The sequence below is a fragment of the Rhipicephalus sanguineus genome, chromosome 3 (assembly GCF_013339695.2).
Source record: "Rhipicephalus sanguineus isolate Rsan-2018 chromosome 3, BIME_Rsan_1.4, whole genome shotgun sequence".
Taxonomy (NCBI): Eukaryota; Metazoa; Arthropoda; class Arachnida; order Ixodida; family Ixodidae; genus Rhipicephalus; species Rhipicephalus sanguineus.
The window spans coordinates 99132119-99155631 of record NC_051178.1 but is presented as its reverse complement, the minus strand read 5'-3'; the positions used below and the strand labels follow the sequence as shown (position 1 = coordinate 99155631).

Sequence of the window (23513 nt, the reverse complement as noted above, 5' to 3'; positions counted from 1 at the left end):
ACAGTGCCACGTCTTATAACGACAGTGTCTCGGCCAGCACAGCATACGCTCGCTGTAGCAGCCGAAGTTAGCGGTGCCCTCGGCTGCGTCACTTCCGCCGCCTTCCCAATACTGACGTCACAGACGCAATGTTGCCAATAATTGTGGGAAGCCAGGAGGGCGTTTCCAGACAATCTTTAAAATTCATTTGCAAACAATCTGTGCATGTCCAAAGCCTGTAATTTTGCATAAACGACGGAAACGTGCAAAGGAACGTATCCGGCGAATTTCATTGAGATCCATCGACCTCGAAAAATCGCCGGAGTTGGCCTTTAAGCATTTATCGACTCTTGAAATCTATCACGTAAAAGGAATGGTTATATAAAAAAGACAAACGTATCCTGCAACTAACTGTAACCTGATTTCTGCCTTAGGAAATAATATAGGCTCGAAAGCTCAGCCGACGCCGGCAGATGTCGCAGTTACAAGATTCTTGGAATGGTGCATTCTAAAGACACAAAATTTTGAACAGCACTTTCTTTTGTCGCATTAGTTGTGCATAGTCTTCAAAAAGAGACTAAATGTTCCTCCTTCTTGAAGTGAAGAAACCCGAAACCAAAGCCGGAAAGCTGCAGCCAACTCTTCAATGTCTCGGACTCCTCGTTATAGTCATTTCGCTGGAAAACTAAAACAAAGCAATAAACGGTAATGGAGCTGCGAAAAATAACCTTTCAGCTGGACTTCCTTTTGTCTTCTTACTGTGTAGAAAGCACGGACGCAGAAAAGCAGAGCGAAAGAACAGAAAAACGAACGGCGACCAGTAAGCCTTCTGTAAAGTGCCCTCTGGGACATTTCCAACAAATCTCACACGGAACGTTAGTCACCGCTTTTCTTCTGGAAATATTTCGGTACGCTTACAGGCGACAGGCCTTTCTTTCCCATCGTTGTCTAAGGTCGTTTGTATCCGGAAATTTTAGTCGCAAATGGTACAGAATATATATATATATATATATATATATATATATATATATATATATATATATATATATATATATATATATATATATATATATATATATATACACGAATAAAACTCGTGCCGGACGAGGCTTTCCTCTGTCGCCTAGGGAGAGCAATTAGCGCAAGCCGAGCGAACTCGGGTGTTAGTGAGGCGGCCGCCGCTCATTATGCTCATGCCACTGCACACCACAATCACAGAGACCACATGTTACGGCCGTGTTCTATATAGAGTTCTTTCTCCCGCGTCATGGACAGGAAACAAGCAAGGGCAGAGGGGAGGCACGAAGTTGCAGAGTGTTTTCCTTTCTCCTTATGTTTAGTTTTAGTTTAATAGTATGCGGTGCCGGTGGAATTGCTAAAAAAGAAAAACAATGCAACGCGTCACTGACATTCGCAAGCTCGTCACCACTCGGAAATAAACGATAGGCTCACGAGGCACTTTCGCGCAAAGCGCATTTACATTCATTTCTTATTTTAAGACGAAAGATTTATACGCCTCACCAAACGCGAGAACTGATCGTCGGCGGCAACGGCATCAGTGTGAATGATGCAAAAACTCATCAATATGTGATGAAGTCACCCTATGATGTCATCATGACGCCACACGTCGCCAAAATTTTTGACGCTATAATGACGTCACTTAACGTCGCATGATGACTCCGTCACATGAAATCGTATCTTGGTCAAAGGTGGGTCGATCCCGGAGGCACTGCTAAACCACGTGAGCTGCAGAAAGATTTGAACGCCTGTGATCTCGGAGGCAGTGCGAAACCTCCTTGGGTGCAGAAAGCATTAATTTCACAAAGTGTGGAGCAAGGGGGGAATCAATACATTTGAGTGAGAAGAAGATGGCTTTCGTCTGCGATGGTTCTTACGCAAACGCATAGGGGTCCCTGTGACTGTTCCCATACTCTTATTTATGCTCTATATTATATGTTAACCCCCTCCACCCTCTGCCTGTAGGGTAGCCAACAGAGCTTGTGCCTGGTGAAACTGTATGTTTTTCCGCTTCTCTGATATCTCATAACTCTCATATCCACATACTGAACACGGCACCGGCATTTTCGACGTGACCACACAAGTCGACGCTACTATAGTCGTTGACAGCCTAAGAAGCAACAGTAAAATATACCACTGTCCGTGCGTGAACTGCGCGTCCAAGTCGACGCTACTACGAAACTATTTTCAAGCTTTAAGCTTGCTCACAGCATTTCTTCGTGCAGTATTTCGATGATATATTGCTTATGTCAAAGTTACCGCGAGAAAACAAACGATTTGGTGGCGTTTTCATGCACAAACAACGATATGACTGTCGGGCACGTCGTAGTGGCTGACTCCGGATTAAGCTCGACTACCTGTGGTTTTCAAAGGTCCATGTAAGTGCAAGTTGTCGGGTATACTTAGATATCGTTGCCCCGTCGAAATGCCGGCTTCAGACTTACAGCAGCGCTTCATCTTTTGTTTAGAAGGATGTAAATGATTCCGAGTACTTTCTATTACCTTTTCCGCTAAGGTAAATCGGATGGTGTGAATTACCATGTCGTCATTTGTGACCACAAGCAGGTATTGGTATTATGAACGTCGCCAACGTGACGTAGTTTTGTCAGCCTCGCACGAACAGTGATAGGACGCGTGTTTCGCTTTTGACTTTTCGTTTTCGATTCTCTTCCATGTATTCACTTTGAAGACGAAAGCTTCTGTTCAACTACCGTCAGCGGAAGCGAGGTAACGAAGTAATTATTGATGGAACTACTTTCGCTGAAACAAAGAAAGAGTTTGAATTACAAAGTTTGCTCTAGCATAACTACGGATTCCAGTTCAGAACCTGCCCTCCAGTTCAAGAGCAATTATGAGCCTACAATACAAAGTAATTACGCGCGCCTCGGGTGACATTGTGTAAATAATACAAAAATACGGCGCGTGAAACGTTTCGCTATCTTTTCTTTTTCCACGTGCCGTCGCTTCGTTAGTTGGCGCCGCTATTGCCAAACCTTCGGTGAAAACTGCGATGCTCTTTGCTACTGGCCCGCACACGTGTGAGCTCTCCAGCATTATAGCAGCAGTGTCGCGAAAACAAGAAATAATAGTTGAGCGAAAATGACATCGGAAGCGGAAATTAACGAGGACAAAGAGCGCGAGGACGGGGCCGCGCTTTTGGGGAGTAAGGTGATAGCTAGAGGCATACTAGTAGAGAGTAAGAGAGAAAGATAAAAGTGGGGGAGGGAGGAGACTCGAAAGAGCGGGCGCGCTAATGACGGGCTGCGTGAGAGATAACGGGCGAAACTTGACGCCACTTTAATTAATTCGGCGTCGGCAGAAAAGCCGTACAATGGCTTCCGCCGCCGCTTCGACTATCGGCGACGCGCGGCGCTCTTCGACAACTCCCTCGTCGCCAACGCAGCTTCGCGTCTGCCGCGCCTAACGCAGTAACCTTTCTTCTTATTTTGACCGCTTTTCCTGCGCTGTTCGTCGCGTGTGTATACAAGAACGCGAGAGACGCGCCGCTAGTCCCGCATGGCGCTTTTAAGTGCTTCTCACGTCTTTGCGATGGTGGCGCGAAAAGCTGCTGTTCCCGCCTGTTTACCAAAGAGGCTGCAAATAAGAAAAAAACAAGGAGCTGGTCACTTCGCGCCGGAGCTTGGCAAGGTCTCGTTTATTGTTGGGCCTACCGCCGCGGCCTATGCGCGAACTTCGTCCGTCATGAGCGGCATCTCGAAAGGGCTCGCATCTGAGGTCAAAAATACAAAGCAGTGTGGCCGGGGGTCATCGCTAATGGCCTTGACGCTTTCAAAAGGTGAGGAAAAAGGGGGTTGATCTTTTTGAATACCTCCGAATGGTACTCGGTCCACTTCATTTCGCTGGGAAAAGCGATGTCTTTTGGACAAGAACTTGCGAGTCGAATATTCAGTGGAATAATCACTTGGAATATTCAGTGTCACTTTGGGCGCTTTGAACGTATGTTCGAAATATCTGACTTTTGCTCCATCGCTGTGCATAGCGACGTTGCGAGCCAGATTCCATGTATTGCCGCCTTATTGCGCCAATAGCCCATCCCTGTTCGTGTAGATCGTAATAAAAGAGTGTACTAAATCGCAGCCGCTGCCGGTTGGGTGTAGCATTTTCACGTATTTAACAAAAATACACGAAAAAAGAATATTATTATGTATGCAGAGATTGCGAACTCGCATTTCCAAAAAAAAAAAGAGAAAACATACGCAAACGGGTGCCGCGAATAGGAATGCAATGCCGGAAACCAGTAAATGTAAACGTAATTAGGTGCGTACAATGCTTGAAAGGATGGGAGACTGTTGATTACTGTCGGCTAGGACATGAACCTTAATTAGTAAGCGTACTGACTTCATTTTTTTCGGCCTCAGTTTGTCTCAGGAATAGACATGCAGTGTACGAAATTATCACAACACATGCCAGAAGGCCTACACAACTTCTCTTAACGTGTCACTGCTTTTCCACACCGTATGCTCCTTCACAGGTTAAGATGATGCACTTACCCGATGACACGTTGCTTTTTGTACTAAATTCCAGTGGCTTTGGGGAGTTTATTGTAGAGGGTTTCTGCAATGCGAAATAATTCCACGTTTGACTTATTCAACACTGAGTTAGAAACTTCTACGTCGGAACCGAGAAAATGCTCGAGCTTGATCAACAGGCCGTTATTTCATTCTGTACACATGGGAAGCACCATTTCACATACCTTTCATTGTTTTCGCAGCATTCGCAGCTTTTTTAACAGGCACTCAAGCATAAATCAGTAATAAACTGCATAAGAATGGAACCTTGAGTTGGTATGCGTTCATCTTGGTTGAAACAGCGCCCACGAAACGACGACGAAGTATAAGAAAAACACAGGACAGGTTGCGAGTCAGCGCCTGTCCTGTGTTTTCTTATAACTTGTGGTCGTTTCGTGTGCGCTGTTTCAACCAAGATAAATCAGAAAATAGTCCCGAAAATATACAGCTGCCTTACTGAGAATATTACGATGCTTGGCGGTGTGTCTTATGTTGGGTTTGAGGATGCTTCTACGCGCTCTTAATTTATTCGCTTCTTGCAGCATCTAGCAACTATGACTCTGCGTATCTCTCAACTTAGTTTTCTGTGAAATTACGAATCTAGCTTGCGAAAAGTGCGGCTGGAGAACCAACAGTACGACGGAACAAAATTGCAGTGACAAAACTAACAAAGGAAAGTCTAACAGACTCTTAGGTAATCAGTCCTTCAATCTAAACGACTACACGACATTGGCACTCGCTTACTGATATAATTTATGGAGTGAAAAAAAAAACCGAACGTAGATTGAGAAAAAGAAAGCATGAGCACCGGTGCAGCGTTTGTTTTCCAGAGGAGTCGCAGTTGCGTTCATCGGCATCCAAGAATCGCTTGCGCATTGGGTAGGAGAAGCGGCATCAGGACACCGTGCCTTCGGGCGCGCCCCAATTACTGAAAGGTCGAGAAGCAAGAAGCAAGGCCTCAGAGGGAGTGCAGCGAAAACGGAAGCAAATGATGGCCCACTCTAGGCTTTCGGGAAGAAGGCGGCTTCTTTAAGGACATGCGGTAGCGGATAGAACGACCTTCGAGGAAAGGATAACAAGCGACGAGAAGAGAAAGATCTCAGAAAAGAAGAATCACAGCACCACCAATCCTCTTGACAAGATAGCACTTCTGAACGCCGACCGCCTTCGTTTTCATGGTGCACTTTCGCTAATAGCTGCCAGAGACACCTCTCTGAGCCATTGAATCTCTATTCCACTCGCATCCCCCTCCGGAAGCTATCCCATCCAAAGTAGAGGCGCTGTTGCCGTGCGCCTGCTCGTCTCGTCGCAAGGCTCTCGTGATACCTCTTATCCTAATCTTTCTTTTGGAGGTAAGCGTTAGTGAGGGCCAGCCGGCCGCCGTTTGTGTGCAGGTGTGCGCGCACGTAGGATTTTGTGTACCTGATCGGGTTTTGTCTCTGTGCTTGTCTGTTCGTGTATTTGTGTTTCTGCGTGTAAACACCGAATTTGGAGGTAGGACTTAAACTAGAGCCTTAACTTCAACTCCTGACGTCATCGTCATTCTTTTTTCTGTCGTGTTGCTTTCCTTCATGTACAGCGCTAATACACGCTACGTGCATGCACAATCAAATAGTCCAGAATGTAACCCATTTAGAAGCCAGTGGCCCATGTGCGTGCAAGAAAATCTTCGAGGGTCAACTGAGCGGGTGAACAGTGTCGACTATCGTTGAGTGACAAATCTTTTCAGCAACAGCGGACTCCCACCTTCGGCCTTCCGCCGTCATGCTAAGGCCTCATCAGCCGAGTGACACTGTTTTGCTCGTCACTCCCAACAGCGCCAGTGGCCTGCAGATGCTGACGCTATACCGTCGCCACCATGGACTCCCTGCACAACATCGTGGCCGGGTGATCGATTAAGCGTGGCAGGAAGGAAACCCATTCTGCTCCGCGGCTTCTCTCTTTTGTCTCCCCACCCGCTGTCACCTACCCTTTCCCATGCACGGTATCCGACCCTGGGTCGTATTACGTCGACACAAAACAGCGCCGAGATGCGCCGAGGTGTGTAAGGGGAAAAGAAAAGAAGAAGGAGAGAAAATTGCCACCGGCACGCACATCAAATCTGGTAGCGGCATCTCCGGGGGCTAGACAAAACAGTAAGAGACGTCCCTCGGGGCGAACTAAAGACGACCGGAGAAGGTATCGAACAAGAGCAAAAACAGGTAACGGGAGGGTAAGGGAGGGGACGATAAGGAAAGGGATGGGAAAAGAAGCGTTCATAACAGGGAGAAACGCTAGACCTAGTCGCACGCGAGGCTCTATTGTGCCTCATCGCTGGTCGGTTCCTCTCCCGTCGTCTTTACTTTGATGCCGACCCGATTCTTCGCTCTAGATGGCCTCAGCCGCGCTCTACTGTGTGGCAGGCTGGTGCGTTAGTGTCTGTGCGTGTGTGTGAGGCGCGTTCTTTTCTCGCGTGATGAGGTGCGGCGGTAAATGAAGCCAGCAAAGGGAAGAGAAGGAAAGAAGTAAAAATAAAAAAAAGGAATGAGGCACTGAGAATAGCCGCACTCACTCGATCTATTCTTCCTCGCCTTATCGGCAGACTTTCTTTGTGAACTCGGCCTTCACGTGCTCGCGTACTCATGCCGAGCCTTCAGTCTGGCCGGCCAACCCGCTCAGCTGGCTTGTTTGGGTCGAAGGGCGCACAGAGTGCGTCATTGTTTTCTCCCGCTCGATGGCGCAGCCTGGTCTTTTCTTGCGCAGCGTGCCGCAATGCGCGCCGTATGCGACACGTACGTTGATATGATGGAGCACGGACACGCCGTGACTACGTTTCACTTTACACGGAGTGAACGGCGCGACCGGTTAAGGGGCCTCTCAATGTGTCTGGGTTTCTACGAAGTCTATACAAGATGTGGAGCTCGCAAGAACGGCGAAGTTTTTGGGATGCATATGTTCTCGATGACGGAACACCCAGAAGCAATGTACCCAATACTTTATATAAAAAATAGAGTCAGTGGTTCTACTTCACTTCGCAGTGACGACAGAATAGACTTATGCTATGTTGTTTCGACTTCTCTTATTTTCTCTGGCAGCGTCACTAAACATTCACATTCCTACTTTTAAACCTGCGTTATGTTACACGAACATCGTTTGTAAGTTGCACACAGTCCACGGAAATGCATTGTAAAGTTTATCTTAACAAGATAAGTGTGTAGAATGCTGGCGAATGGTTTCACAAACTCATATAGCAAGCACAGGGCATATGACGTAGGTCTTATGAAAAACAGATTATAGAGTGGACAGTTTATTGCTGAAACATGCAGTGGTTATTTAATTTCTATAAGCAAACATATAGTTTCCTGTAGCTTCAAAACAAGCCATTGTTTCCTTATCCGAAGTAGTCAGCTTCCATAGGAAAAAAATCGCTGTTCATGGGCAATTACAGACAGAACACCATTGTGTTTGCACTATATGCATATGTACATTTATTAACAATCACCCATCGCGTAGCTAATCCCAGTCAATATGCATAATGTATTTCTCCGGTGTTTCTCTCTTCTCCTCATGCGTCGGCGTTGTCTTTCGCGGGCAAGCGCACGTTCTCGCTACTTATGAGCTTACAGTTCAGCGTTCATCGCAAGAAGACCGCTTGTGCTTGTTATGCCTTCACTTCTGGGTTGGCTTGCCTACGCTGCCGAGCGGCCACTGCTTGCTCGGCGCGTACAGCTTCATCGGCCCTCCGTCGGCGTTGTCTTTCGCGGGCGAGCGCGCGTTCTCGCTACGTACGAGCTTACACTTCAGCGTCCATCGCAGAAACAGCGTTTCCAGAGCCAATGTGCGCAGTTGGCGCTCTCTCGCCACACAGCGCGCGCTGACTGGGCGCCGGAGAAGTGCCGGTAGGAGGAGCAATCGCGCTCTTGCTGATGCGATGGCGCCCTCTCTTGCGTTCAATTTGTTTTAATAATTTAAATTAGAGGCAGACTTACCGTAACTTGTCTTCGTGTTACACACTGCAACATGCTACGAAGTATGCTTTACAGAAGAAAAATTGGCATTTCAAACCAATTTTGCGACGGAATTTAACAAATTTCTCTTAATGAATGCAAATAAATTCGGACTATTCCTCTATCTTAAATAGTTTAAATCATGTTAGTTCATTCTGAGCCGGTATTGACTATTTATACACTTCTTTTTGACCATAGTTTGACAACTTGATTTACCGTGAAGACGACATGACAGCCGACAAGCCGAGACCCCAAGGTGCTTCGCCCCTAAAACTCGCGCTTTGGTTCTTTCAAATTATAACAAGCAGGAGCTTCCATTCTTGTAATTACATTAACAAATATATGCAAGAGACTGAAAGCCCTAAAAATGCAAATCACCCAATAATAACAGGTACAAGGAGCGGGGACACCATAATTCATTTGACGATATGTTGGGGTCATGTAGCTCTGCATATATGCTTTGCTAAATATCTCTTTTGTAATATTCACATCATCCGGAACAGCGTTATTATTCGTGCATTGTTAGAATTATAGTTAAAACGCAAGAAAAGGACACCAATAGATATACGGCTATATGGAAGTTGAGTCTGCAAGGCTACTCATAACCATATCAAGTACTCAATATTTCGAGGCACTGTTTCTCATTCTCGAGCACTTGTTTCTATTTAATTTAATTTCACTTTAGTGCGTTGCGGATCCTAATAAAATGAATATTACATAAAGGACGGGGATGGAAGTTACCACAGATCTATATTCTACATAAGTTACACAGTCATAATGAAGTCGTAACGCCATATAAGTAGTTGGCAGGGTATACATGTACCTGCAGCAAAAAAAAAAAAAAAAAGAGACGTTCAGGAGTACAGATAATTACCTTGAGCGTACAAAGTGATCCTTAGCAGCTGATAGCGGCCGTGTCCTCGGAAAAGCGTTGCAGTCAGCTGCTGCTCTGTAAAAATAAGTGACGCTGTATGTGTCTTTAAGTGGAGAACGACACGGCTTGCGGGACATCACGAGACCAGCAATCCGGCGATCACGGTAAATAGAGGGGAAGTCAGACGTTGACCTAGTGCAATAACGCCTATGCAATACGAGAGATGGACGCTGGTCCGATTCTCAACTGACTCGAAGGTATTTATGGAGCGTGTTTGGTGAGAATCCGAAATGCAACTTCGTGTTAAAGCGCAGAGCGTAGTGATTAAGGATAACAAAAACGTGTCCTGGGGCACATAAGGTCATGCTTAAATGCAGACTAATAAACGACATGCAATGCCTGTTTAAACTATGAAGCATTTCATGACAAACTGTCAAAACAGCGACAAAGATCACAGGGGCGTCGTTGCCCGTCTTTCAATTTTCTGTTCGGGTATATATATTGTACGAAGATATCTGTCGCACTAGGAGTACTTTTTTTAATATGTAAGCGCAACATATTATAACGAATGTCGATTCAATAAATGTTCTCTTTACTGTGCCTTGAGGGAAGCCAATAAAAAAGTCTACAGCCTATCCGTGGAAATAGGAAAGAAAAGTATAAAAAAGGTGAAAAAGTGATTGCCAAAAAAAAAAAGGAATTGACTCTCCCAGAACATTCTGTTTTACGTTTTTCGAAACCCTAAGCTGATACTTTTCAGTTTATGCAATTAATATTGTTCATAGGTTCCTAAATGAATTGCCACTGCACAAAGCCCTGTGCGCACAAGTGCAATGTTGAACTTCGGTGTGTTGTTTAGTTACATGATTCGTGCCGGACTCGAACAATCTGCTTGATTTATGTCTGAACCTGATGATGTCTGAACCTCGAATGCTTGCATCCCCCGGTCTTTCATATCTCGTACATCGCTCGTTGCCCACAAATACAATAAACATACAGCCTAAAAATTGTTTGGGTGAAGCGATACGGTTATTTTTCCGACGCTGTATTCAGGCTTTGAAGAACGAGGGTACGCCATGATTATCAAAACAAGCGTCATGAGCACTCAACTCATACGCATAATGTAATGATATGAAACTTTTTTTTTATCGCCACCAGTATTTAGCGATTTACGCTGATGAACATGTCGTGCAGGAAACGCGATTCCATCAACGAGTTTCTTTCCTGTCTTTGTTATTTTTTATGCTGACATAATCTTGTTTTTGTTTTGTGGTACTTCTCCGAACAACACTGTACAATTCATTTCCGCACCTAATCAGCAATGAGGAAACATGTGGAAGCCGAATGCAAATGAGTGTTTTTATAATCCTTCCAGAGACTCCACGATGCACTGTTTGCGTTCTATTTTGGCGCTTATTCTCGTTGCTCGTCTGTGTGTGTGTGTGTGTGTGTGTGTGTGTGTGTGTGTGTGTGTGCGTGTGTGTGTGTGTGTGTGTGTGTGTGTGTGTGTGTGTGTGTGTGTGTGTGTGTGTGGTGACGCAAAAGGACATGCGTACATGCAGTTGTCAATCAATACTAACAGATTTGGAGTTTTTTATGATTTACCTGAGCGTTACATGTCGGGACGATCCCCTGGTCATTAGCGTCTTGTGTCAGAATCGATAAAATATGTTTGAACTTATGTCCAGCAAAATAAAGAAAAAACGACTACGCGACAAGAAACACAAGTATACAAAGGCAGAGTGCAGGTCACGCTTCTCCTAATTAGTATATAAAGTACTCCAAGAATTAGCTTAGAGGAAGGTAAGCGCACTAATAAAATATTCAGCTGCTTTCTCGAGGCAAATTACTGCAAGAAAGAAGAGAAAAAAAATACAAGCAATGAGAACTCCCGTATGCGGTGGATTCCTAAATGACTTGCACTGGGGCTCCAAATGGATGCACTCCCAGCCGATCACAGTGCTCTGCCATTGTGACTGTTTCTCTTATTTCGCACCGAAGCCAGCCTTGGCGGCGCCACAACCCGCAGCAACGCACCCACACGCGCGCGAACACCCACAGTGTATGCCTTCCCATGCCCCTCCCACTCCACCACTTTGCGGGAAATGGGCTGATGGATGCGAGTGCCCTCGATAAACCGGACGTGGTCGGGCACTCGCCAATGTGGCTACAATTTTCTTGTTTTGTTTTTATCGCGTTTGCTTCGTACGTGGGCTTTTCTGTTTTTTCGCTGACTCATTTCCCTGCCTGCTTTTCGAGCCACATCTTTCGTGTCTCGTCTGACACGCCGGATGAGTAAGCGGAGGCCGGTTGGCCAGTTAGCCATATGCCGCTCCCCGCGGGAACCCACAGTGCGCGCGTGTGTGGCTGTGTGAAAGAGGGCTTTATACGCTCCCGCAGCTAACGACGTCGTGAGAGATGATCTGTCCACTACGCCTCCCGGTGTACCCAATGTACCTCGCGTACGTACATCCCCGCAGCCATACCGAAACTTTTCTCGTGTTTCGTCTATCGGCACAGATCGACACAAGTGCTGCCGCAGGCCTAGGGGGAAAGCGTACACTGGAAAAATGAGAGGAGGAGATAGAAAGAGAGCGAGAGAACGTTCCTGTAACACATCACGGAGGCTTCCGCTCCTCTTTAAGCTTTAAGCAGCTAATCCCACGAGAGCATCAGAAGGAAGTCGGCGTGTAGTAAGCGTTGGAGAGAGTGGTAGAGTTTCTGGGGTGCGGAGATGAGATTTATTCGGAGAGGCGGAGTTTATGGGGCGTCACAGTCTCCATTTATGCTCCTCTCTCCCGTCGCCCCTTTTGTCGCAAGCCAAGGAGCGACCGAGTTCCCCCCTCTTTCATTTCTGCAGCCTAACACGGACTCCCTAATAGGAGGCTGGGAGAGAGAAAAAGAGAGAAAGTGGCTACGGTTGCTACGGCGTACTTGGGTTGCCAGCAGGAAGCCAGGGGGACGGGGAACTCGCGCGCATCGGCTGTTGGTGGCAATATTTATGGCCGCCACAGCGACTGACACCCCCTCGCGCGGCGTGGGTGCTTCCTGGTAGAGGAAGCGTTGCGAAGAATATACACCACACATAGCTAACGGGCAAGAGGGCAGGCGCTGAAGACGAGGTGGTGGCCTTTTGAATTTGCAGTACACTTTTTTTTCGTTCATTTGGTGCCTCTTGTCGCACCCTCCTTTGTCATTTGGCCCTTAAATATAGGCCTTGTATTACGTTAGCAGCGGAAATAAAGGAAGGTGACCGGGTTGCACGAAACTGTGTGCCCCTGGTTGCGAATGACGGGCGCGTGTGGAAAGTGGGGTGGTGCCTTACAGCGGAAACGTCCACATATTCCGCTTCGTCTATGGGAAGATGTTGTAACATCTCAATCCGAGAGTGATATTGAAAATACGTGCTACGGATTTCACGGGGACTCCCTCTCCCCCACCTCGCCACCCCCTCCCCCCATCCTCCACACACACACGGGTGAGGAAGCATGCGTCGCCTTTCGCAGGACGTTGGCGGCATTGATGAATGGACTTGTTTGCCTGTCGCAGCGTGGAATACAACATACGCCGGAAGCTCAGTGAGTACGCGTGGCATGCTGGCACGTGCCTGCATGTACGTTGGTGCGTATTTGTGCCCGATGCTCGCACGTGCTTCCACATGACATGCAGTTATGAATTGGCCCTGTATGAGCAGGAGGCGAGATTTTAACGTCCCCATGTTTATTATTCCTATATCGAGCTAGAATATACCTGTACACCATAAGCGTTCACGTTAATTTTAAAGCATACGCCCATTCTTAGTAAAAAATGGGTGAGAAACAAACGGTTTGGAAAGATGCATTTTCCTTTTGTCGCATAAAACTTGCGTTTTGGTATATATACAGTCAGGGCCTTTTTGAACATTGAGGAAAAATACAGAGGGGTATTGGAACACCTAATGTAAAGGCGCAGTTATTTGGTGACTAAGGCATTTTTAGGGGCGAAGCTCCTTAAGCAGTGGGTCTGTCCTTCCTCTGTGACCGGTTTGTAACCACTCGTCAACGTCATCTTCTACTGCATACCAGAACGCGCGCTTCTCACGAGCTAGTATGCAGTTCTGGTATGCAGTAGCAGAAGACGAGGACGTTGACGAGTGACTCTCGTGCGTGTTCGCCTGTGTGGTATTCTTTCTTCTTTACTGCGCGCGTTCTGGTATGCAGTAGAAGAAGAAGACGACGTTGACGAGTGACACTCTCGTGCGTGTTCGCCTGTGTGGTGTTCTTTCTTCTTTACTACGTCGTGGGTCTGTCATTCCTCTGTGACCGGTTCGTAACCACCTAGTTGTATGACTCACTCAGCAGGTGGCGCTAGTGTGAGTGACGTCATGATGACGTCACTCGCACGTGACTGACGCAATAAAAGGCAATCGTCCTTGACGCGCTTCCTCTTTCGCAGCGAGTCACCGGATGGAGCAGGTGGCTGTAGACAGTAGACGAACAAAATAAAAGAACAAAATAAAAGTTGATTTGTATATACCTACACAGTCTCACGTCTTTCTTAAAGGGACACTAAAGAGCAACACGAAGTTGATACGGGACGAAAGATGGGCATTCGAGAATGCGTGTAGGTTTTTGTTCGGTGCAAAAAGATGACTTATTAGTGGAGAAATTCGTAATCAAAGACCAAATATCTCTTCCTCAATTTCACTCGCCTGAAATTTGGCGCTGGAGCTGTGTCGTCACTGTCCGCATTGCTCTCAGCGAATCAGAGGGCGCCATGAAACGTCACCGCATGCGTAGGCGGCCGCTTCCGCTGCTTCATGACCGCTTCCGTGTTTTCCGTTTTCCGAACAAGAACGGAAAGTGGCGCGCCTACTCGGTATACGTTTAGGGTAGCAATCATAACTAGGATTCTACACTTACCGAGACGCTGGTTTGCTCCTGCGAGGGCACCTGTGGCGGGAATGAAGGAGCCAATAGGGACGGCACAGCTGATCGCGTGAGGAGTCCCTTTTGGGGCACGCCGAGAGCCTTCCCGAGCACAGGATTGTAAACATAATCTGATGGCGAGAAGTGCAGTGAACACACCACCGGTTTCTTTAGCTCCTTCTGTCGTCGAATCATGGGCACAGCGTTGAGCCATCGCGAACGACGGGGCTCATCGCGTGGCACCGCATGGAAAGACACAGACGGGTCGACACTGCCGCTGCCCTTGATCAGACGCCGTGGACCGTTAATACAGCCCTCAACACTACACACATTACGCATTTTGCGGTTTGCTGCAAGTTCTCCGGTCTCAGAGCCTGTAAGGTGTGGTGTCCGGCGGGTATCGTAGCAGGTAGCTGGCTCGCGCCGCGTCGTCCACAACGGTTGTGCTCAAGTCGATATCTCCAGAGAGAATAACACGTATCCGATGGGAAGCACGGACGGGGTGCCCAATTGGTTCCACAAATGCACCGCACAATGACGACGTACAAGTCCCACACCTTGACGAATTGATTCCGAGGACACCCGGCGACATGGTACGCGTCGAGTACGGAGGGTCGTTCACTTCGGAGATCTTCCATGACGGCCACTGTCTCGAGCATCTGAAAACGCTTGTTTTGTTCGTGTGAAGACAGGTCCTGGCGCGGTGAGAACCTTTCCAGTGGCTCTGTCTCACGCTCACGACGCCGCGCAGAAGGGGTGTCCGCGACTGCCCCGTCAGGCTTCCGCGAAACGCCACGACGACAGGCCGCACTCGACCAGGTGTACCAAGCACATTCCGGGTAAATTCCGGGGTCGATGCCTCCGTCCAGTGCGGTGGGAAAGGTTTCCGGCCGACAGGTCAGCGCTCACCGGCGTCTGTTATTTCGGGATTTTAAACGAAACCAATGCGGGAGAGTAGCTGGAGCGCGAGGCACGCACGCTCACGCGCGGAGCAAAACCGAAACCATTACGGCCATACGCAGCGCGGCAGCGCCATGCCGTTTTTTTTCTTCTTTCTTTATTTTGTTTGCGTTAAATTTGTACTTCCTTGAGTGGCACGGCTTAAATAGGGGCGAAGTACTGTTTACGGACGTTTAAGAGAAATTTCATCGGGCGTTTCTATTAGCAGCATTAAATCACTGTCGACCAATCGCAGCCCGTCTGCATTCGCGGGTTTCTACGTCACGAGCGCCTAGTGCGGGAAAGCCGCAGGGGCGTCAGCACCCGTCCTTCAGTTTTTCGCTATTTTCTCGCTTACGAAAGCTCTGCTCGCCGTAACAATGGTACCGTTGTAATCATAATAAGATAATCTACCATCGAAGCTCAACTTCCGGTTTCTCTTTAGTGTCCCTTTAATGATGTAATGGGCGAACTTTCAAGGGAGGGTTACGGTTTTACCGATGATCTCCCCCTCTCGAGCTTCGCCCACTTATCATCATTCATTCCGTGGATATGGCGTGATTTTTTTATTATTATATTTATTTAAGGACAGGTTCGTGCCTAGCTCTGCGTCCAGCTGGTTATCTTCTCTTACATAATAATTTATTTTGTGAAGTTGTCAGTAACAACAAAGCAATATATTATTTAAGCATGGATGGACATTCACATGTCCATTCACAGCAGCAACCGAGAATTGCGTGGGCTGCCTCTATGTTAGTTGTACTCAGCAGTGCAAGGGCAGTAATGGGCCCATCTTTGCGATGCGTAGCATCAAAACTTATTTGAAGATCATTGACCGTGTATTTGTTGTCGGGTTTTTTTTTCTGCCAATAGAGTCGTTTCTGTGGTCACACAAGTTGTTCAACTTCAGCTTTTGTCGTAACTAGATGTGCTGACTGCTGTCAGAGAGGTTCAAGCTTCGCGTCCGCATTCCAAATAGGAATGGTCCTGTACCATTATAGTACAGTATTGGTATTCGTAATCCTGATAGTCAAGTTAAAAGGGCTATTTCGATACACTGCCTAATTCATAGGAAGCGAGTGGGTGTTCAAGGCTGACGATTATTATGCCCTTGCAGATTGCACTGAAATGCATAACAAATTAGATATGTACACTCACTTAAAATAAACATCCTCTTGTAATAAAGCAGTTCTGTTCTTAATAAATGGGCAACTGAAATAGCTATTGCTGAGCCACACATTCAGCGCTAAATCGACAGAACTACGCTGAAGGGTGTTTCCAGTTTAAACATTTTGTTTTTTTGTTCACTTTATGGCGTAGGTGCTAGCGCCCCTACAACGACTATAACGGTGTACGGCCTCTTTCTTGATCTCTATCTTGGATGGAAAACTTAAAACGCACCATAATCACTGCGGCATTGAGAGGCATACGCACCATAATCACTGCGGCATTGAGAGGCATCTTCAAGGATTAACATTCGGATCTATGCTACCTCTGTAGGAAAGTTGTTTCTGGGACACTTTCTCAGAAATTTGTAATATGTCGCTTCACAGCGGCGTAGAAATGTTGCAACAGAAATGATCGCACTGCTCAATAAATTGTGACCTAACTACGCAGTTACACTTACCGAGGAAGGAAATTATGGTAAGCTAACATACAGCCTCTCGCGTATTCGTAATCGAGGCTCGATCAGGGATTCATAACAACGAAGAGGAAATATCTTAAATAAATAAATAGATGCGCGTAACTGCTGTCTCGCTTATCGTCAAAGCCACGTAAAATCCCTTTGTTGGCTAAAGCAAAAGGAAAATACTAACCTACGCTGAATCGAAAGAAACATCGGAAAGAAACCGTACCACGTACACTTTAATCGATATCTAATTTAGAAGGACCATAATCTATCTCACATCTATCATTACTCTTTGTGTCGTGTATCTTTTTTCCTTCCTGCTTCGACACTATCGCCGCAGCATTATTGCTGAGCGGCGGCAGGTGCTGCGACTCTGTATATTACGTTTGTTCCCGGGTGAACGTGCTTTGATTACCCTGCCCATGCAGGGAGTGCGCAGTAGAGCATCAATACGGATCGAAACCAACTGCCTTTGTCAGCATGCACCGCTGTCTAAGAATGGAAGCCGCAGCTCTTGATGCCATGGAGTGTTTCTGGACGCACACTGGGTTTCTACATTACCAAACGCGTCTTTTTTTGTCTTAGTTTATTGCTACTAATTGAAGTAGAAGCGTGAAGCGATGTAGCCTATTGCTGAAAAGAGAGAAATGGATGAAAAAAACATGGTTGAACTCTCTCATAGGAATCGGTATAACACGAAAGTGAACCGCGTCTTCACAGGAGTAGTTGATCGTTTATTGTACATTGGTGTTTGGCAGCTATTGCATCGTTTAACCTGAACGCATCCACGTTGACGCCTAGCAACACATCATCATCCCGACGACTAACATCCATTATCATGATTTAAACCTTGCGTACTTAACCTTTGAGTTAACGTACATTCGACACGGCATACGGTGAATCCCGCGCAAAGATGACATCAACAAGCACATTAATATAAGCACTGGTACTCGATATGCCCTCATTCGAAGCGCCGTCATCTGACGAGAGGAACGCCAAGGTGTGCGCTCTCCAGTAATGGCGTTACCTACGCCTGTGTTATTGTACGTATATATGATACAGCGCTTCATGAACGCAATAAGCAGAGTTCGTAGCTTGAGCCATGAACGAGGAAAAACGTTCCGCTTGTTCGACATGTTCTCCATGTTCGACAAATCGGCTGCCGAAAGGGTCTGGAGGTACGGTCACTTTACCATTGCACTGTCTTAAGAATGGAGTAAGATTACTACGTAGAAAACCGGTCTTGCCTTGACACCACACTTCGGGAAACAAGAGCTATGATGAATGCTTCGTTTCATTAATGAGGTTACGCCCACAACTACGACACCTACGGCACATATCTGAGTTATAAAACAATGTCGCAAATTTTCTGGGATCTATTTATGAAACATTGACGTCGAGACAGAGAGAGAGAGAGAGAGAGAGAGAGAGAGAGAGAGAGAGTGTGTGTGTGTGTGTGTGTGTGTGTGTGTGTGTGTGTGTGTGTGTGTGTGTGTGTGTGTGTGTGTGTGTGTGTGTGTGTGTGTGTGTGTGTGTGTGTGTGTTAAGCTGACTTTAATAAATATGTGGAGATGTTTGCCTGACTGGTGCGTCCCTTTGAGTGTTAAGGGGAAGTGGCGATGTACGGAGTTGCCAGATAAATTACACCCCAATGGTACGCAGATCTGCAAACAAACCATCGAGACAAGGCCTCCCTTTGTACGCACCAGAATGACGTCTGAATGTTACACACATTCCTCATTCAAGTTATGTTACACAACAATGCAACGAATTCGTTTCGCCGAGAAGGCGATCGAATCGCCTACAATCTTCCAGCCCTAAGACGACAAAAGCAACGTCGCCACGAAATAAAAGTGGGACACAGAAAGAGAGAGAAAACGAAAAGATAGGTGAGGACGCAGCCGGCTCTAGCAAAGCCTATTGCTTGAGTGGCACGCACTGCCCACTACCGGCAGCTGCGGCTCAGGGTTAGTTGGCTGCTTTTAGAAAAACATAGGCCAACCAACCGCTGGCAGGGGCCTGGGGAAGAAGAGAAAGAACTGTATAAAAGGTTGGCAGAGAGGCACAGGGAAAAAAAAGTGAAGCAACAAAGATCAGCGAAAAAAAATAGAGTGGATGAACAAGATGGAAAGTGCCGGAATATTGTTGTTCAGCGCCGCAGACAGAAGGTTGGAAAGCCGCACTGTGAAACTTGACGAAGACGGAAGATTGCTTTCAGGCGCAGCCGTGCTTGCGTAATGAGAAGGAGAACATGCTGGTCCGGAGGGCGCCAGTCTCTTCCGAATTGCCTGACCTGTTTTTCCTCTTCTGGCTTACTTACTCTTGTTTCGCTTAATTTTGTTTCGAATATCACCCCTCTGCTATTGCGGTTTCTGAAGAAGCCTTGAAAAGCAATTAAAAATTATGGTGCTCCGTTTTAAGTGAAGGCCCTTATAATTACGGACCGCATTAGGTCTTCCGTGATGAGATTTGTGCGCCTGGGTGCTGAAGCGCTGCAATTTTCGCATACGATTCGCAAACGATTCTGCGTAATTTACGAAAAAAAAAAGGACGACGGAATGGATATTTGCGCGCGCCATATTCCCCCTTTTTCTACGGGCGGCATTGAATTCCCGCATAATCATTTTGATATTCGTTTTTCATTATGAAGTGAGCCTCTCTTTCTTCTATTGCCTCTTCGGTTAGACATAAGGCTGGCGCGTGGACAGGCATAATTTTTAAATTTGAATTGCTTTGTTTTATAGAATACTGAGAATTGCCAGCTGCCACCAGGCGTGAAACGGAACTGCAATTGCAAGGCGTTGGCTGCAGCGTTCGTATCAACAAATGTGACGAACAACAGCAGGATGAATTCTAGCCGAGTGCTCCTAACAGGTACAAATGCGAGAACTTCTTGTGTATGAAGATATCAATGTGCAATACTGTATCACCCTAAGATAAACAAACATTCGTAGGCTAATATAATTTGAAAACAATGCTCAAGCTCCCGACAGCTTCGGAGTCCTTAGAGCTTGTAAGCTATTTTCCAATCATAGGTTCTTTATAACTTTACTTTTGTTCATACCAAAGATTAATATCCACTAGACTGCAAACCTGAGTATGATTTCCTTGGGAAGGACCTATAGGCACCAAGAGAGGACGCACCGAGGACATTAAGTTTCCCTTTTTTTTTGTAGCTTTCATTTTTATTTCTTGCTGGGGCGCAGCCTGTTTGGTCTCAATCTTTCCAAAGGGTGACGTCATATCAGCATCAATATCAAGCACTGAGCTGGATATACATTTATTTGGCTCCAATGAACGAGAAACGTTTTTTGTGCGTGTCACAGAAATCGTTAAGGTAACACATGCATCCGCTCCACCCAGTTACAGATGGGCTTAATTTGTTTTTCAGAGCCTTTGCTACTGTCATCTGTACTGTTTTTTTTTATTTATGATTATTTTCTGACACCTTGCTTTCTCGAAATCAGCGCACCTCGACAAGACCTGTCTTTCACAGCAGACCGCGACTATAACGAAGAATCAAGCTTGGTTAATCAGATGTGCGATGGAGTAGAAAAACGTGCTCGTCGGAGATAATTAATAATTGAGGTCGTCGCGGCTTTGTGCTCAACCGTCCGTAGTGAAGTACTCTTTTCGCCGAGTTGTCACTACATATGGGACCCCGTTCGGATAATTACGGTCGACGGCTCACTCCAGACACTCTGAGTCGTTCACTGCGTCATTTTGCGCGCATTTATTATGGAGAGAACGTCGTGCCTTCGCGCACCCGCTAAGCACAGCGCATCTGATCGATTTCCGCGTGGCATTGTTGTCACTCGAGCCAATTAACCGGAGCGTCGCGCAGCCTGTTCTGGGGAGCACGGGAGTGGTGAGACTCGCGAGCGCCTGCGCCCGAGTGTCAGGGTTTGCCACCGACCGACGCCAACTGGACAATGTCGCGCATAATGCGGTCGTTTGACCGTGGAAAAATTGCACTTTTCCGGGTATCTGAACTGTGACAGGCACTGTTGCCGGAAATGAGTTTCTTTTTCTCGATATATGAGTTGAAAAATGTTGAGAACTCGCGCAGATTTTGTAACTTGGGCTGTGAAGGAAACTAGTTAAAATTAATAATTGTTCTTTCAGGCAATAGAAATTTGCCAAGCCGACGTCCCCAAATGTTGGGAATCGGTTCTGCGGAATCACGCAAGATGGCGGAACTGTTAGAAAGGGAAGTTTACAACAACCCTTTTGTAGCACGAAACTACAAATGAAATCGACATGTATTTCTCAGAAAGAAAGCTTCTTAGTTGCCGAACACTTCGCCCTGGCCCGGGGATTGAACCCGACACCAACTCCTTTCCGGGGTGGTCGCACTACCAATTGAGCTAAACCAGAAAGTTAGCATTTGGCAGCGCGGGGGCGAATTTATCGGCAACTAGAAGCACGTGGACACATAATATTACAAATCAGTTCAGCGAAATCACGCAAGAAGGCGTATCTGTTAAGAAAAATAAATTGACAATGACCTTTTTGAAGCATGAAGCCAGAAGGAAATCCATGCGGATTTCCCCGTATCGATGTGTTCTACCTGGCATACTTCGGCAACACTACGTAATCGCGCCGGAACAAAATGCTGTCATTTGTGCATTGAGAGGCACCTTTTTGCTTTTATTATTCCCCATTGAAGTGATACGACCATAGGAGATGAGCTTGCACATGTTTGTTGCAAAGGAAAGAAAGCGGCACATTAAAAAAAATTCAGGCGCCCTTCCTTTATCTGGAAAATCGGGGAAGCGTAGCATGGCGTATGCGTGCCCGCCATAGTAATTTTCTTTCTTGCTCTCTTTCTTACTTTCTTTCATTCTTTCTTTCTTGCTTTCTTTCTATCTTTCTTTCTGTCTTCGTTTCTTTCTTTCGTTCATTATTTCTATCACCTGAGGAAACGAAACAGCTCTTATTGGTTGCGGGCGTGACGCGAGGGCGTGCCTACGCAGTTGGCATCGTGCCTAATTACCCACGTTACGGCGCCAGCACCGGAACCTGAGGTAGTGCTTTCATATTCAGGCAACAATTAAATGTGCCAATGGGAATTAACAAATGACCTCGATAAAAGATCAGATGGTCATACCAGGAAAGCCTGACAGCCGACAAACCCACGATCGAGATACAGTTGAAACCCGCAATAACCAAATCGGCGGGGAAAGCACAAAATTTCGCTCTTGCGGGAATTTCGTTGGCGCGAGAATGCGGCATAAAAGACATGGATTTTACAAAAAAAAAAACACATGTTATTTCCAAAAGTCAGTAAGTTTGCTTTGGCGGGCCTTACCATGCATCAATTTCATGCCTCTCGATCGGGAATCTCGTTTGACATGGCACAAAGTTGGCGCCATGCACTGGTCAGTGACGGCGGTACTGCGCTGTCACCAGTACCGTCATCAAGTGCGCCTGCAGGCGAACCTTCTTCCGGCTCCGCTAGATCAGCGCAGATCAGCGCAGAGTCGTGGACAGCGAGCTGCACGCAACGCCGAATTTTTCGACGATGTCCATTTTTTTTCCTGCCCTTTTCCACCTCACTGATGATTGCAGCCTTATCTTCCAGCGGGAAGAACTTCCGCGTTTTCGTTGGAGGCGGCATCTTCGCAGGCAGCGAAATCGGACGAAGCAATCGCAACACACAGTTCACGTTGCACCAAGTGACCAAGCAGACGCTCCACAAATGGCCCACACACGCGACCATGTGCGCGCAAAGCCGACAAAGCCAAGCACAGAGCCAAGCACAGAGCCAAGCACACAGCCAAGCCAACGAGCGAAAGAAACTCCATGAGGAATGTGAATTTGGCTACATAGTCCGCGATAACGAGCAAGTGTTTCGGCAAGCCATCATCATCATGATTGTCGCCAGCTTTATGTTTTTTTGTAAACAATGATGGCGTCTGCTTCTCAAGTGCGCTGTGGCGATAGTTTTGCACAATTTAAGTGTAGCACGAATGCATTTCAGCAGTTTTCGAATGTAGTTAATGTTGCGAGAGTAGATTATTTGCGCACTCGTGTTTCAGAAATTTCGTTAATGAGGGACTGCGGTACGAATAGCTTTCGTAGTCGTGAGTTACGAAATGCATTGACTCCTATGGGCGTTCGCCGGTGCTCCGAAAATATTTCGTTGCGGTGAGAATTTCGTTCCCTCGAGATTTCGTTATCGCGGGTTTCGACTGTATCAGCAATTAATCTAGAGCGGCGCATACAAATACTTATATGACGGTCGCACCTTCGTGGGCCGTGTTTGTGTAGCCGGTCGCCGACGAGTTTTGTTGCGTACGTCAACGCCGCCACCGATATCTGCGACTCATAAGAAGCTTCACTTGAAAGTGTGTGAGACTGTTCCACGGTGGGTTTCGACATAAATAGAACACCGCTAACTTGTTCGCACGCATGCCTCGGCCTTTCGGCCATCTCGAAAAGGAATCGAGGTGGGTTTAGGTATGCTGAAAAAATATTCTATTCTACTGAACCCGTCCATCCGAGCCTCTCCAGTACGCAGTATATACGAAAACATTGACGAAAAAAAAAAAGAAATCGGAACAAGCAGTACATCGGGAAAGAAAGCAAGAGGTACATACAATAAAGAGACGGAAATGAAAAGAAAAATGCAATGCTCGGATACTGGCC

The 23513-nt window shown here is 46.7% G+C and overlaps 1 protein-coding gene across 1 annotated transcript in view; it reads left to right on the top strand.

The window, feature by feature from the left end:
• The window catches only part of LOC119386853 (hemicentin-2-like), a 195293-nt gene that overhangs the window by 34846 nt on the left and 136934 nt on the right, over window positions 1–23513 (top strand).